General features: G+C 34.6%; 1 long non-coding RNA gene across 1 annotated transcript in view; it reads left to right on the top strand.

Annotated features, from left to right (window-relative positions):
* The window catches only part of LOC144240829 (uncharacterized), a 192,732-nt gene extending 190,510 nt beyond the window's left edge, over nt 1-2,222 (top strand). Inside the window, exon 5 of the long non-coding RNA XR_013337866.1 lies at nt 1,957-2,222. This is a non-coding gene — a long non-coding RNA (uncharacterized LOC144240829). The remainder of the gene's footprint in view (nt 1-1,956) is intronic.
* The last annotated feature ends 14,663 nt before the right edge of the window (nt 2,223-16,885 follow it).

Below are 16,885 nucleotides of genomic sequence, written 5' to 3' on the forward strand. Positions count from 1 at the left end.
CAGATATATCTGGGGGAGGAAGGTGTTTGGTCAACTGTTGTGCCTGTTTGCTTCAATTTATTCCACCTAATGAGACATCTTAGGGCAGCAGTCATGTTGACAGTAGAAGTAATAGCTTTACAAAAGCAGTAACCTGTAGCCACATATTGCTCTTCTGAAAAATGGAAGCATTCGTTCAGGGCACATCTTTTTATTGAGTGACCACCATCTATGATGGAAGATATAGGTGAGAAAAGAACATTTCTAATTGAAGAACACTCCGATAAGGAGGGTCAATTAATCTTTGTCTTTTGAAACTGAGGGTAGGAATTAACTTCTGTAAACTAGGGTGATGGCAAAGTTCAAATAAAACTTACATTATTAAAGTTCTCTGTGACTCTCCTTTTTCAGCCTGTGCAAATTACTTTGCACTTGTGTCAGCTCATGACTTAATACAGTTGCTAGGGCCTGGTTGGTCACCAATGTTAACAAATGCTGAAAACCATAAATTATCTTGGCAGTGGCTATTATCTAAGCCTGAATAACTTGGGTTGCATTTAGATGAGCTCATCTTAGCTTGTTGTTATCTTTTGGGAGTTTCACCTTAATGCTACTGAGTGGGAAAGCAAAGTGGAAAGTGAAACTCAAGTAAATCCTGCCCTGACTGCTCACAGGCTTTGAATGTGTAAAAGGATTAAAGAATAGCAGGGCACGTTAGCAGCTCCAAAGTTTGATCTAAATATACTTGATGTTTATGTCAGAACTGACCTTTGGGAACAGCTGATTTTTCGAAGACTGCAGAATTCTTAAAATCCACACATTCCAGATATCTGATGGATTCTACTTAACATTTCACTGTTTCCATGCTAATACAACCTAATAGATACCTGGTATGTTTCCTATTGGATACTAACTACAATTTTAAAGATCATGATGCTTACAGTTTAAGCACTATCTATGTTTAGTTCATATAAATAGCTCTCAGAGTTAGGAATAATGGGGAGGGGGGAGACAAAACGTATTCTGAACATATATATGCCCTGGTTCCTGAATAATGGAACCATTTCCCAGCCTGTGGACACTATATTTAACAACAAAACCCATCAGGAATATTTTGTGTGATCAAGAAAAGGCAAACTGATTGTATCAAGTAGGAAGTTTCACAACAGAAAGATTCAGCAGAGATTTTCAATGCTTTTAAAAACAAAAATACAACCTCCAATGTTTGTGTAACACACTATATAAGTACAGTATTCTATATGTTATCATTGTTACAAATAGAATGTGCTTCAGTGGGGTCACCCTTATAATTACATAGTATTTTTCTGACATATAATGTTGGAATATTTAAATTCAAGTCTAGTAAAAAAAATTATTAGGAAATCAATAGTATTGGCTCATTTACCTTTCAGTTTTTGATCGATCCTATATTTACACAAAATTACAACTACAACAGAAGGATACTTCCCATTAATATTTTCTTTCATGTTCTGCATAATTTTCTTTTACTTGTAAACTTAAAGAATGTTCAGGAAAACAGAAGAGATAGTTCCAAATATGATAAATCCTAGTCAACAGGATGCTATTCACTAGTGGATTTCAATTTAGGTGTTTTTTGTTTGTTTGGGAGGTTTTGTTTTGGTTTGTTTTGGTTAACAATTGTCCATTTCTAGAAGCACATTCTGAATAGCTCAGCCAGTTATTGATTTTATGTGTTTTTTTAACATGTTTTGAGCAGTAAGCTTACTTTCATTCTATCATCTTTCAGACATACTTACTGAACCCTTAATGAGAAGTAACACACAGAAATGAAATCATGTTTCTTAGCTGACTAAAAATTTTAAGAGGGTTTACCATTTAGTCTTCTCTATTAGAAATGATGTAAACTTTTCCATGATTAGCTGTCTTAGACAATAAAGCTGTGCTTCACATGTTTTCTGTTTCTTTTGTTTTGTTTTTCCCTCTTCATATCCTTAGCAGACACCTGTGTGAGGAGAAGAACTCTGACAGCATATTTGGCGTGAATCTTTCTTGGGAACATTGGCCAAGAGCTGATTAAAGATTTTTTTCAAAACAAACTCTTGCAATGCATATGTTCTCTATTTGGCAGGAAACCACTTCAAGTATATTTTCTCCTAAGTGTCAAAGGGGTAATAGAATTCTGTGAAATTATATGTTGCTCTATTTGTGCCCAACTCTAGCCTTGATTTACAGAAAGGCTTTTCTCTAGAAAGAAAACAACCATATTTTATATCACAACCTTGAAAATTTCTTACTGTTCATAGTTAAAGAACACAATTAAAGTGCTTTTGCTGAGATCAACAAGCTGCTGGAAATCTTGATATCATTTATTCATTGTTTTCCATTTTAAAAAATAATTGGTTGGTGGTGCTACTTCTCATGCTACTGAAAATATTAATGATTGGCATGTGGTACATTTTTACTTGACTGGGATTAGGACTTCCAACTCCCATTCCAGGAAGTGCAGTGGCTTCCCAGCATTTGGTATCTCCTTTACTAAGAATGTGGAAACTTAACAGTGGTAAGATAAGCCAAAATATGTAAGGCAACTATAGCTATTAGGAAGGTAACTCCAAAAAAGGACAAGTTGGCTGAAATTTTTCACTCAAATATAATTAAAGAAGTAGTTTTTGTTTGTTATTTTTATCTTATTCAGAAAAGTGATGACAATTTCATTTTACAGATGACATTATGTATAAACAGAGTCATAAATTTACTCTCTGTTCTTAATTTGAAACTATCTCATGTTACTTGCCAATGCATCTTTTTCCCAGAAGGACGTTGCCTAGTGGCTTATCCTTTACCCAGTTAAGCTTATAGAGTTTGGAAATGATAGCTTCCATTTGTTCCCTGGAGAGAGAGTTACACACTCATCACCATTAAGAAGTCATCATCATTAAGAAGTTTTTTTTTCCGACATTGGCCTAAATACTTGTTTTCATTCTGCTACTCAGAGTTCTAATAATACCTTAAATAATGTCATTTTATACTTGATGTTTATACCTTTCAACACTAGTATTCCATTCACTTAATTCTGTCTATAACTTGCTTTCTAGCATCTATACAGATTTTGTCTCTCCCGTGCTAGAAATAAATACTAATGAAGATGCACTTGCTATTAAAGAGCATAGAGAATCCCTTGAGCAGCTGACCTTTATTCCGCCTGCTAATTGACTGAGTGAGAGCTACTAGGCTAAAATGAAAGCCAGGCCGGGATAAGTAAATTAAGAGGGAAATGAAACTTAAGATTTAAACAACTGATACAGAGAACTGGGGAAGAGAGGGACTTTGAGAGAAGAAATCAACTAACTTGCTTCACTGTTTGGTGTCAACCTATCTGATTTTCATTTAGCATAAATAAAGACATATGTCTTTTTTACAGTTAGTGTTGCTCAAATAAAATATTTTAAATACATTATATATTACCACACCTCTGATATGTGATTTTTTAGCCACCAGTTGGACTTCCAAAAGACCAATTTGGAATTGATGAATTCCCATTCATCAAATGAGAACGTTCTGACATTTCTAGAAGGATGTAATTTAAGTAGCAGATGGACTGAATTGAAAAGCTCATGTTGCTAACTCTAAGGTAACTGTGGATTTTGGTTTGCCTATGATGGTTCTGATTTATACTTTGAAAAAAAAGAAACAAAATCTCAGAGATATACAGGCATACCTCAAAGATTTTGCTGATTCTGTTCCAGACCACCTTAATAAAGTTAATATCACAAGAGAGTCAAATGAGGGGCTCCTGCGTGACTCAGTTAAGCATCCGACTTCAGCTCGGGTCATGATCTCGCGGTCTGTGAGTTCAAGCCCCGTGTAAGCTCTGTGCTGACAGCTCAGAGCCTGAAGCTTACTTAAGAATCTGTGTATTCCTGTCTCTCTGCCCCTCCCCTACTCATGCTCTGTCTGTCTGTCTCTCTCTCTCTAAAAAGTAAACATTAAAAAAATTTTAAATGAGAGTCAAATGAATTTTTATTTCCCAATGCATATAAAAGTTATGCTTATACTATACTATAGTCTGTTAATTGTGCAATAGCATTATTGTGCAAAAAATGTGCATATCTTAATTTAAAAAATACACTTTTGCTAAAAATGCTAATCATTATCTGAGCTTTCGTAAGGGATAAGTTTTTTGCTGGTGCACGATCTTGCCTTGGTGTTAATGGCTGCTGAATGAAAGGGGTGGTGACTGCAGAGGGTTGGGGTGGTTGTGACAATTTCTTAAAATAAGACAACAATGAGCTTTGCTGCATCGGTTAACTATTTCTTTCATGAATGATTTCTCTGAAGAACACAATGTTGTTTGATAGCATTTTACCCACAGTAGAACTTCTTTCAAAATTGGAGCCAATCCTCCCTGCCTGCAGGTTAGACCAGGTGCATCGTCAGTGAGTAATAATATTTTGGAAGGAATCATTTTTTCCCCCTGAGCAGTAGTTCTCAACAGTGGGCTAAAAATACTGAGTAAACCATGTTCCAGACTTTGTTATTCCATTTGTAGAGAACAGGCAGAGTATATTAAGAGTAATTCTTAAGGCCCGTGGGATTTTCTGAAGGGTAAATGAGTATTGTTAGCTTCAGCTTAACGTCACTGGCTGCTTTAGCCCCTACCAAGATAGTCAGCCTGTCCTTTGAAGCTGTGACTTCTCCCTAGCTATGAAAGTCCTAAATAACATCTTCTTCCCATAGAAGGCCGTTTTGTCTACATCAAAAATCTGTTATTTAAGTGTAGCCACCTTCATGAATGATCTTACCTAGACCTTCTGGAAAACTTGCTGCAGCTTCTACATCAGCACTTGCTGCTTCACCTTGTGCTTACATGTTATGGAAATGGCTTCTCTACTTAAACCTTATGAACCAACCTCTCCTAACTTCAGACTTTTCTTCTTCAGCTTCCTCACCTCCTTCAGCCTTGACAGACTTGAAGTGTTAGGGACTTGCTCTGGATTAGGCTTTGGCTTAAAGGGATGTTGTGACTGGTTTGATCTTCTCCAGACAACTCAAATTTTTTCCACATCAGCAATAAGGTTGTTTTGCTTTCTTATCATTTGTATCTTCACTGGAGTAGCATTCTTAACTTCTTTCAAGACTTTTCCTTTGTATTCTCTACTCGGCTTACTGTTTGGTGCAAGAGGCCTAGCTTACAGCCTAACTCAGCTTTTGACATGCCCTCCTCACTAAGCTTAATTATTTCTAGCTGCTGATTGAAGGTGAGAGACGTGCAACTCTTCTTTCACTTGAACATTTAAAGTCAACTGTAGGATTATTAATTGGATTAATTTCAGTATTGCTGTGTCTCAGGGAGTAAGGAAGCCCAGGAGAGGGAGAGAGATGGGGGAATGGCCAGCCAGTGAAGCACACACCAAACACACCAGCTTATTAAGTTCACTGTCTTATATGGGCATGGTTCATAGTGCATCAAAACAATTACAATAGTAACATCAAAGATCACTGATTCTAAATCACCATAACAAATGTATAATAATGGAAAAGTTTGAAATATGACAATAATTACCCAAATATATGACACAGAGACATTGCTGTTGGAAAATGATGCCAGTAGGCTTTCTCGAGGCAGGGAGTGCCAATAATCTTCAATTTATAAAAAGCACAGTATCTGTGAAGCACAAAAAAAGTGATTCACAATAAAATGAGATATGTTTGTAGTGAGTATTAATGGAAGTTTATTACCAAACAAGTCAGGAAACCTAATCCAATGGTGCCTACAGATTATCAAAGAATAACTCAGAGAAAATTTGTTTAAAGCATCAGATGGATAGATTAGATAGATGATAGATAGATAGATAGATAGATAGATACTAAATAGATGAGACCCTGACTTCTTACTGTTATACTCTCCAGGCTCAGGATCATACTGAGAGAATATCTTTATAAGTTTGTTCAAGGATCCTCAACTTATGTTTTTATTTTAGTTTTTACAGAAAAAATTGACCTTGTGGCCCCAGGCCTTGTGTTATTTATCTTTTTCAGGAATTTTCCATTTGCTTAAAAAAAGTATCTTTTANTAAATAGATGAGACTGACAGAGAGAGAGAGTGGGAGCAGGCTTTGGATCACAGTCTCTGTGAGCAAAGGCAAGGATGAGACTTGTAAAGGCAGAAGCCAATAAGTTGCACAAGGGAAAGGAAGTGGTGGGTTTAAAAAAAACTTTTGACTTGTCAGTTCAGAATTTTGTGACTGTAGTGGAGTTCAGGGCAGGCCAACTGTTAAGTCTTCTGTCCATTTGTTGAGTGTAGGACCATAAAATAACAAATTTGCCGTCACACTGTTTATCTCTAGATATTGATCAGTTCTCTGAAAAATAGTTGTTTTTTGTTTTTTCTTTCTGAGTACCCTGACTTCTTACTGTTATACTCTCCAGGCTCAGGATCATACTGAGAGAATATCTTTATAAGTTTGTTCAAGGATCCTCAACTTATGTTTTTATTTTAGTTTTTACAGAAAAAATTGACCTTGTGGCCCCAGGCCTTGTGTTATTTATCTTTTTCAGGAATTTTCCATTTGCTTAAAAAAAGTATCTTTTAATATTTGCATTAAAAGCCTGGGGGTGTTGCCTATATCCACTTTGTGCTTCCAATCTCTGCTATGTCTCTCTTTAGAAACTGAGATATATGAGTAATGAATAGAGTTTTCACTTGGTTAAATCTAATAGACCACCAGACCAGCAAAAAGTCAACTCTCTTTGCTCAACCTTTTTCCCAAATACATTCTAAAAAACAACTTTGTCCTAAATACAGCATGCAGAGTTTTTCAAGATCAGCAGCCACAGAAAGCTGACCTTTCTATGTGAGAAGTCTTCAACACTTCTGCCTCTTGCTGGCCACTAGTTACAATATCCACCTGTGCTGTGACCAGTATGCTGACCTGTAAGATGCAGCAAGCCATCATAGAATGCTACTGGGATGAGGGAGGATCAGACTATCCCTTGTGCAGGCAATTAGGGTGTGCATTGCACACAGGGATTTTAAAAACAATAATACAGCTAGTTAAAGATTGGTGTTTTCTGCTTCTGGCTGTCTTGTGCTCTGTTAATTCCAAACAGGGGCAGTGTTAAAATACTCCTCCCTGCCAGGGCTGACCACTACTTTCACTGCCAAGCCCCACTCATCTTTGGTGCACCAGTGGATATGTCATTAGGCAATGGAAAAGAACTTGGGAATAATAATTTTGTGTACAAGAAATTTGTGCAGGAAATTGATATTGAGAACCACTGCCAGGGACCAAATAGTAGCCTGAATATTCGTGTTTTGGTGCTTTAGGCACACATTGTGCTGTAAGTCTAAAAATATCTTTATTATTTTTTTAAGTGTTTTCTGCATCAGTGAACTAAAAACAAAAGTGCATGCTTAATTAAAAAATACATACTAAATGTCCATTTTCCAAGAAAGTTGATTTCATCAATGATAGGGAAGTTGAGGATATCACTGACTACATAAAATAAGAAGAAACAGATCTACTAAAGAAGCATTAGCATTTGCTTCAGAAGTTAGTAGTTAATTTAAGACTGGTTCTCTCCAAAGCTGTTATATATATGCAGCTATAGAAGGTGCATTTACAGTGTCATTCTATGAAGCTTGACATTTTATTTAAATAAAGTGACCCATATCAATTATTTTCATTGAGTTTTAAATCTAAGTTTTCATTTGCACACATAAAACATGAAACAATGATTGTTAATGTGTTGGCTTCATTTTCAAAAGAAGAATTTGCAGACAGATATTTATCTGTTTTTGTATTGGTGACATCAGATTCTCCAAGGAGAAAATTAGTCCTGTTAACTGCAGGAGTGGTTTGATATTTTTTGCATTGAATTGATAAAGTTGAAATAAAGCTTTTGACATTTTTTTTCAAAGATAAAGCACCAGACATAACTGGGAAAGCTGTTATAACTTCATAGTAAAAGGTTCAATACTGAAGAAATTATTTATAGTAGTAAGAATTTTAAATATGATAGGGCAATGCCTTATGTTTAAAAAGCCCTTAAAAAACTAAAAATAGAAAAAAAATTATAATAGGTTGTAGTAGAAACTCAAATTAATTATATACAAAGCTGTGATATTCTAAAATCAAAATACAAACTGCAATTGTATTTAAACACAGACAGAATTGTGGAAATTCAAATTTTTGTTACAAAGTTGGTGTTGAATGTTAAACAGTACTTCAGAGTGGCAGTAATACTTTCTATGTTATTCTTCATTAATTGGATTTCAGGATTGTTTGAGCCTTTCAAAAGATAAATGTAAAATCAAACTAAAGTCCTAAAATAGTGTTGAACTTTTTGACAGTAAGTCCTTTAAGTTTAAGCTCCATAATGTTCAATATCAATTTGAAATATTTAATAAATGTTCTTCAAATGAAGCACTAAAAATGCCAGCATTTTAAGCTTTTAGTAAGTTGTGATTATAAAAAACACTATGTACAATGGAAGATATTGGATTGTATCACTACAAAGACAATACAAGAACTGAACCAATTAAAGGAGAGTTTAGACATTCTATCAAATTTAAATTTCAAATTTTATATTTACACTTCGGAATGTCTCAGTGTGGGGGAAAGTTTTTTAATGGAGCTCCTAACTTCTTTGAAAATAATTGAAAATGCTTCCTAGGAAAGGATACTGAATTGGGAAAGGGGATCAAAATAGTAACATATCACAGGATTCATATGTTGCTTTTCTCTTTTAATATTCATGGTATCTGTTCAGCTTACCATACACATGCCTATACATACCGTGTATATTTGGATATTCACATATATATACAAACATGGATATGCATACATGAACTTTCAAATAAATGTGTCAGTATGTACATATGTGCACATATACATTTACATAAATGTAACATTTATGTGTGCCACTGTGCATACATGTGCATAGATTTGTATGTGTGTCTGTGTCTGTGTGCATACACTCTCATATATGTATAGTGAAATTTCTTCAAAAATAGGAAAACTTATTCTTCCATTTTGCTCACTTAATGTGATACACCATATAATCAGAATCATTAAGGATCTGAACAGACACCTCAGTCTTTGCATATATCCCAAGCTTTTCCCAAAGTCTGTTTTTCCATATCTTTCAAATGAAAACTTTATTGAATATTCTGCTGTGACTCAAATCAGTCTCACATGGGATCATTTCAGGAATATTTCTTCTTTATTAACTCTGACCTGTATTTAGAATTCTATTTCACATGTTTATAATGAAGCATATCGTGAAAATTCTTTAAGCTGCACCATGTCCCATCATTCTCAAAGCCGGTCACTTTGGTCTTCATGCCATCAGAAATCATCAGCTTTGTGTTTAACTGTACTTTAAAAGTATTCTTTTCAAGATTCTCATGTAGTGTGTTTTTGTGACACATACTTATGATATTCCCATCATCTTTCCTGTTGACAGACATTTAAATATGGTGATAGTTAAATATCAGTCTCCTATTGTAACTGTCAAATTTAGACTTAATAGATTCATGCATTAGTGATGGGAAGACAAGGGATCTCTGAGTGAGCTTCATTTTTTTTTGTACAAAATTATTTTCATTATGGAAACAAAGGATGATTTTAATTTTTCCATGAGAAATTAGCAAACAGGCAAATTAGCAAACAAAATGTACTTTACCTCAATGCACTCATTTATTAAAAATAATCAGGTTTATTTTCAAAGATTTGAAAGTAGTTAATGGAACAATGAATTGAATATTAGGGTATTCTGGGGACCAGAATAATCAAATATATCAGTAAGCAACCCATGAAAAGAATGTTTGACTCTTTTTATCATTATATTGAAAAGTTATAACCTTGACAGAGTTTGAGCCCTCTAATTACTGACTTATTTACCACTTCAAATTTACCTAAAGCTGTCAGAAACAAAAGTCCAGTGAATTCTCTGAACTATGGTGTTCAAAAAAGCAGATAAATCTTAGAAAGTTCTTAGAAACATTTATCAAACACCTACCATGTACTATGCACTGTGCTAAACACTGAAAATATAAGCATACAGAATAAACATCCCCTGTTTTAGTCTAGTTGAGAAAATAGGTACAGAAGCAAAAATGAAATGCAACATGAAAAGTACTGAAAAGGAGATATAAATTTCTGTTTTGCAAAAACAATCTCCTTGCAGAAAATCTCTTCTTTTCCAGAAAAGACTTGGGTACTCTGCACAGACTACCATCTTTACGTGGTTTAAAGACAGAGGGTGAAATAATCTGGAAAAGTAACCCAAGTAGCCCTTCAAAATATTTTCAACAAAGAAGCCAGTAAGCCAAGCACTATGCAATGAAAAACAAAGTTTCATTTACTCTATTTTCACATGCTATTACTTTTACATTATGTTTTTCTTCCTCATGCTCTTTTCTGTTTTGCCATCACAGCCACTTGGATATGTACTTCCAGATTCATCCATTTTCTTCATATTTTGGAGAGGCAACATGGAGTGTGATTGGGGACAAACTAAGAATTTTATAAACTTTAAGCATACTCTAATCATGAATGACGATTCTTTCTTTGAGTACAACGGACATTTCTAAACTGGAGAATCTATTAAGGGTGAAAAGCAAAGAAACAGTGAAGTAATTTATTAGATCTTGCTTCATAAAAAGTTCATTTGCATTGTGCTTCAGAAAATGTAAGAGTAAACTGAACTGTGTGTATTTTAAGTGAAAGAATGCTTAATTAAACTTATCAGAGAGTCTTGATGAATTAGCACATTATGTTATTCATCTATTTAGAAACTATTGCTGAGTTTTCAATATGCTTAATAGGTTCATCTGCTTAACTTTCCACATTAATATTATCGGTCACGGAATGACTAGAATTAGACTCCTGATGGTCACTGAGGAATGACTATTTTGATCCTCATTAGCATCAGTTATCTGTGCAACACTTGAAGCAAAGCATGAGTTATAATCAACTTAATTGCATTCTCCTCTGTGTGAAGGAAACATTTAAGTTTCTCAAACTAAAGTCTGATATCTTAGTCTAAGAAATGCTGAAGAAACAAACTGTCTAAAAACTGATGTCTATTGGGGCACAGTGTTGCTCTACCCTTTAGCTTCTTTATTTCAGACCTTTATTGAAGGTGCTACCCCTATCTGGGACGTGCTATCTTCTGGAAGACTAGCATGCACAAGAGGAGACATGTGGCAGCTCTGTCATTCATAATTAACTGGATAAAGCTAGTTACTTAACAAACAAAATTTAAGTCTCCAATGAGGATCAGTAGGAAGGGACAGTAAATATTTTAACAATAGTGCATTTTATCTCCGGGGCGAAGAGTAGAAAATGTCTGCATTGTCTTACTGCCCCTTAGTGGCTTTCGGCCAGTCTTTTAGAAAAAGAATATTTTTAACCAGTTAAGTTATTCGATGCATATACTACAGACTTTGTTTTTCATTTCACTCTACTTGTGCCAATATTCTGAGAAACTCCATTAAGTAGAAGACCCATTAACAATGAGCATGAATTTTCTGTTCCTGTTTTTACTAAAAAAAAAAAAAAATTCATCTACCTTTCACTTCAAATCTTACTCCTGCTGGTCCACTGATACCAAGCATTCAGTGTACAAACTTCTGCTCCCCTTTCCATAACTACACATGACCACAAAATCAATGCTAGCATTCTTTTCAACACACTCTGAAAACTGATTTTGTTTTTTTCAGTTTTCTCACATACTATTTTAAGTGACCATACCAACTAACTGGGGCTAGCATTCAGGGGGAAGCCTATTTGCCTCTCCAGTTCATATCCTTATCAGTGAAAAAAAACAAAAACAAAAACAAACAAAAACACCTTTTCCTCTTAAAAAGCTCTCTCACATCAATCTCCGTCACCACCTCCCGCCTTCTAGCTTTACTACAAATGTATATCCTTATTAACTACCCCCCAGAGCTTACAGACCCTCAAATATGTCCTTTTCTTGCAATCCATGTTCCAAATATGTCTTCACTTCCTTCTCTAATAAGCTAACTCCCTGAGCAGTTACATCACCTGAGCTCAAAATTATAAGAGACTAAGAAATAGGGAAGGTAATTACTTTCTGCTCCTTCTGTCCCATGTAGGGTCTTCTACTAAACTAACATCTCTGGCCCTCTCTATTCTTTAACAGTTTTACTTAGGAAAGGAGAGTGAATTATCTCTGAGTTTAAGTGAAGAAACTGGGTATGCTTACCTGAGCCTCTTCACTTTTGGGAACCAGCCTCACATAGATCTTGCATAATTATCTCTCTCCCTATGAAAAGAAGTCTGCTGTGGAAGAGGAGGACCAGAAACTGGTCAATCTGCTACACCAGTGACAGTTAAGCATCCCCGGCTAAGGGATAAAAATTAGCAATTTCATTGTTTGCAGAAGGAAAGCCTTATTGTATAATCTTCTTTTGTAGGAAATAAGGTGAGATTTTGTTTTTATTACTCATACTCCTGTACCTTTCTCTTAACTTGTTCCACTCTAGTGTAATAAAGCATGTGTTATTTATTTAGATTGTTCAAGCCCTAACTCAAAACATCCACATCTTTTCCCTGCCAGTGATTTGTCCTATAAACCCCAATTCCTTCTTTCTATATCTGGGTTGCTTAACATTTCTAGGAGGAATGACAGGATTCTGAGCATAGATGTAATTACACCTTTATAGACTTCACAAATGCCATCTCGGCAAGACAATCCGCATTTAGTATCATGGCTAAAAGAGGAGTTACGAGCCAAAGCTCTAGGATTAACACTGTCTCAGCTCCTTTAACTCCAATGTAAGACCTGTAGGACCTTGAGTATATTACTTAAGGTCTCTGTGACTCAGACTCCTTGTCTGTAAAGCTCAGGAATTACAGTATTTATCTCATGTGGTTGTCAAGATTGAAATAATTTATGCATAATGCTCAAAACAATGCCTGGACATAATGTCAGTTATTAGAAGCTTGGCAATTATTTTTGTATTATATCCCTCAGCCAGTCCATTGTCAGATACATTCTCTAATGTTTGCCTTTTTCCATATGTGTAATAAAGCTTTTTTTTTTTTTTTTTTTTTTTTTTTTTTTTTCAAGTTCCTCNTTTTTTCTCTCAAGTGCCATCTTGATTTAGTTTTGAGGCTCTGGCAAGAGACCCAGTTAGTTCTCCTTCTTATGCAGCTGAGTCCACACTCCAAGCACTTCTCTTGGCAGTCTCTCATAATTCTGACTCCTATACACCGTCCTTAATTGCCCCTGGATCAAGTATCAGACTACTAGAGACAACCTCTGTGTCATTGAGACTGAGAAATTATTCAAATTAGCCAGACTGCAAGGAGCCCTTGAAATCTTAACCAACACCGCCTCACCTGCCATACATCACCTGCCCCCTACAATTCCAGCTTAGAATTACCCAGACTGTGTGGCCCCATATGACACCTTTCTCTCATTTGGAGCTGTAATAACAAATTCTGCCTTCACGTAATCTATCGGAGCGTCAGTGTGTTGTGCCTTATCATCAAAAGAATCTTTACATCTTATAAGACAGTAAGTTCCTTGTTCTACCTCAGCAGAGTGCATTTTCCTATACTGTCTGCTAAAAAGTGAAATGTCCAGCATAGATTTCTGTGAAATCTCAGAGGAAGAGGTGTTTCTTTTCCTATCTAAGACTAATCTTACCTCTTTGCTCTTGAGCATGTCATCTTTTCTCCCCAAAGGATTTGACCTACTGGTTTTTACATACTTTATAGGGTCTTGAGTCTGTCACACTCTACTTTTATTTCTTTTTACAGTAAATAGCTTATTATACACTTTTATATTTAAAAAGAAAAAGTCCCCATTAATCATTGTGTTCTCTGATAAGTGACAACTTATGTCTACTCTTCTCTACAAAGCCAAGAGCCTTTAAAAAATATTCTCATTAAGCTTTTCATTACATTGTCTTTTCTTCTTAACTTCACCTTCTACCCACTGTACTGTGGCAACTGCTCCCATCATTGAATTTGCCTTGACAAAATATTACCATGGTCATCTGTGCTACTAAATTGACAGATGCTTTGTTTTGTTTTGTTTTGTTTTGTTTTTTTCCTTAAAAATAGAATAGAATCAAAACACCTTTTGTTTGTGGACCATGAAAAACCTCTCTTGGATTGCATTTTCCTCTTTTATTTCTGACTTTCCTTTCCCAGATATCTTGTGTAAAATTTGTTTCAGACTAATTTTTAATTATGAGTATCCTCAGCAGCTGATCTTCTTCTCACTTTTCTATATTTTCCTTCAGATACTCATCTAATCTGAAGGCCTTGACTCCCACATATGTGTTATCTCCCATATCTCTGTTCATTACTCAACCCTCTTTCCTGTGTTTTCTGTTAGATGTGCAACAGGCATCTGTGTTTCAGCATGGTGAAATTAAATATATTAAATTCCTCCCCAAAGCTTTATTTCTTTTCATATTCCCTTATTTAGAGAATAAAATGACTTCACTCTCTTCTCGAAGTAATTTAATTAATTTACTTTACAATGCTATTCTCTTCCCACATACTATTCTCAAGACCCTTTTTGAATTAATATCCCTTGAATTCACATTGTTTTCATTGTTCCTACTGCTCTTTCCATTGCATTAATTTTCCTCCAGTGTCCATCTGAAACGTTTTATCTTCGTGGACTGAGAAAACATTTTGGATTTTAATAAAGTTTCCCCAATACAATTCTCTCAGTTTAGAATGTGTTACTCCCTTCTTTGAGCCTTTATTATAATCTAGACAGTGTATTCTCATAATATTTATATACATTAATGACCAAATGTCACCATTTTACATGGTTTACTCTTCGGAAAAAGAATAAAAACATGTATAACTGACAATTGGTCTGAACACTAACTAAAGTAATAAGAAAACAGAACAAAATGAAGTACTCTTATAACAAAACTCAGGCCACTCCAAAGAAGACATTGATGAAAGATGTAGGAAATAGACGGAGTAAAAAAAGAATAAGACTTAATGATACTGGATCCTTGTCTTTCCTGATACACAAAAAATAACTCAATATGAACTAAAGATTTAAATGGAAGTTCTGAAATTTTAAAACTAGAAAAAAACATAAGGGAAAAGCCATTGACATTGGTATTGGATATCATCTCGAAAGTACAGGCAACAAGGAAAAAACAGATAACTGGAACTATAGCACATTTAAAATATTTTGCAAAGAAAAGGAAATAACATACTTTAAAGATGACCTATGTAATGAAAACTAAATTTTCAAACAATTTATCTGATAAGCAGTTAATATCCAAAATATATCAGGAACTCCTATAATTCAGCAAAAAGCACATATAATCCACTTAAAAATGGGCAAAATATTTCAGTAGAAATTTCTCCAAAGAAGTATATAAATGACCAGTTGATATATGAAAAAGTGCTTAACCTCACTAATCATCAGGGAAGTACATATCAAAACCATAATGAGATATCACTTCTCCTTTGTTAGGATGGTTATATATACATACATACACACATGTGTGTGTATATATATGTGTGTGTGTGTATGTATGTAGAATAATATATGTGTGTATATATGTATATTTGTGTGCATGTATATATGTGTATATGTGTGTGTATATGTATATATTTTTAAAGATAACAAATGTTTGTGAGTTTGTGGGAAAACTGGAACCTCTGTACACTGTTGGTGAGAATATAAACTGGTGCTTCCACTATAGAAAATAGTATAGAGGTTTCTCAATTAAATGGAACTACCATATGACCCAGAAATTCTGCTTCTGAGTATATACCTGAAGGAAATAAAATCACTATCATTAAGAGATGTCTGCACTCTGATATTTATTGCAGCATTATTCACAATAGTCAAATACTGAAATAACCCAGATGAATTGACAAAGAAAATGCAGTATATACATACTACAATGGAATATTATTCAGTCTTATAAAAGAAGGAAATCATACTATTTGCAACAACATTGATGGACCTGGAAGATATTGAGTCATATGAAATAAGTCAGCCATAGAAAGACAAATACTGTATAGCTTCTTTTTTGTGACACATCTAAGAAAGCCAAAGGTATAGAAATGGACAATAAAATGAGTTACTAGGAGATAGGAGGAGGGTCCATATAGAGAGTTGTTCAATGAGTATAAAGTTACAGTTATACAAGATGAGTAAGTTCCAGAGATCTGGGGTACAAAATAGTACCTCTATTAACAATAGTATATTGTGTTCTTAAAAACTTGTTAAGAGAGTAGATCTCATGTTACATGTTCTTACTTCACACATGTGTGTGCACACACACGAGAAAGGAACACAAGAGAACTTTTGGGTATGATGGATGTGTTTGTAATCTCAACTGTGGTGATGATTACCTTAGTGTGTACATATTTCTTAACTCATCAAATTGCATACATCAATTATATGCAGTATTTTGTATACCAATGGTGCCTCAATAAAGCTGAAGAAAATATACAGCTAAAGTTGTTAAACCTGGAAGTTCTTTTCTTACTCCGAATTTGTACACTTGAATCACCAGGGAAGAAAATAAGGAACTTGTCAGTAGCTATTGTTAATATTTTGAAGAGCATATCATTACCATAATTAATAATAACAAAATACCTACAGCTATATATATAATTATAATTGATGAAAACAATAATATAAAAATAGGAGCTTTTACAGAAATAAGCCTGTGAAATTAGTAGAGGGAATTAAACAGATGTACCTCAATCAATTGGATCTGAACTTACACTGCCTATAAGAATTCTGGTATCCAGGAAAGGTAACTCGTATATGATAATGCTTGAATATGGCTGGGTTTTTTTTCTTGTTTAGGTGTATTGCAGGCCAACAAGTCAGATGTTGTGTCAGAAATTCCTAATTAAAATTTACTTCAACTTATTTTACATGC

The sequence above is a fragment of the Crocuta crocuta genome, unplaced genomic scaffold (genome assembly GCF_008692635.1).
Source record: "Crocuta crocuta isolate KB4526 unplaced genomic scaffold, BGI_CrCroc_1.0 scaffold97, whole genome shotgun sequence".
In the NCBI taxonomy this organism is placed as follows: Eukaryota; Metazoa; Chordata; class Mammalia; order Carnivora; family Hyaenidae; genus Crocuta; species Crocuta crocuta.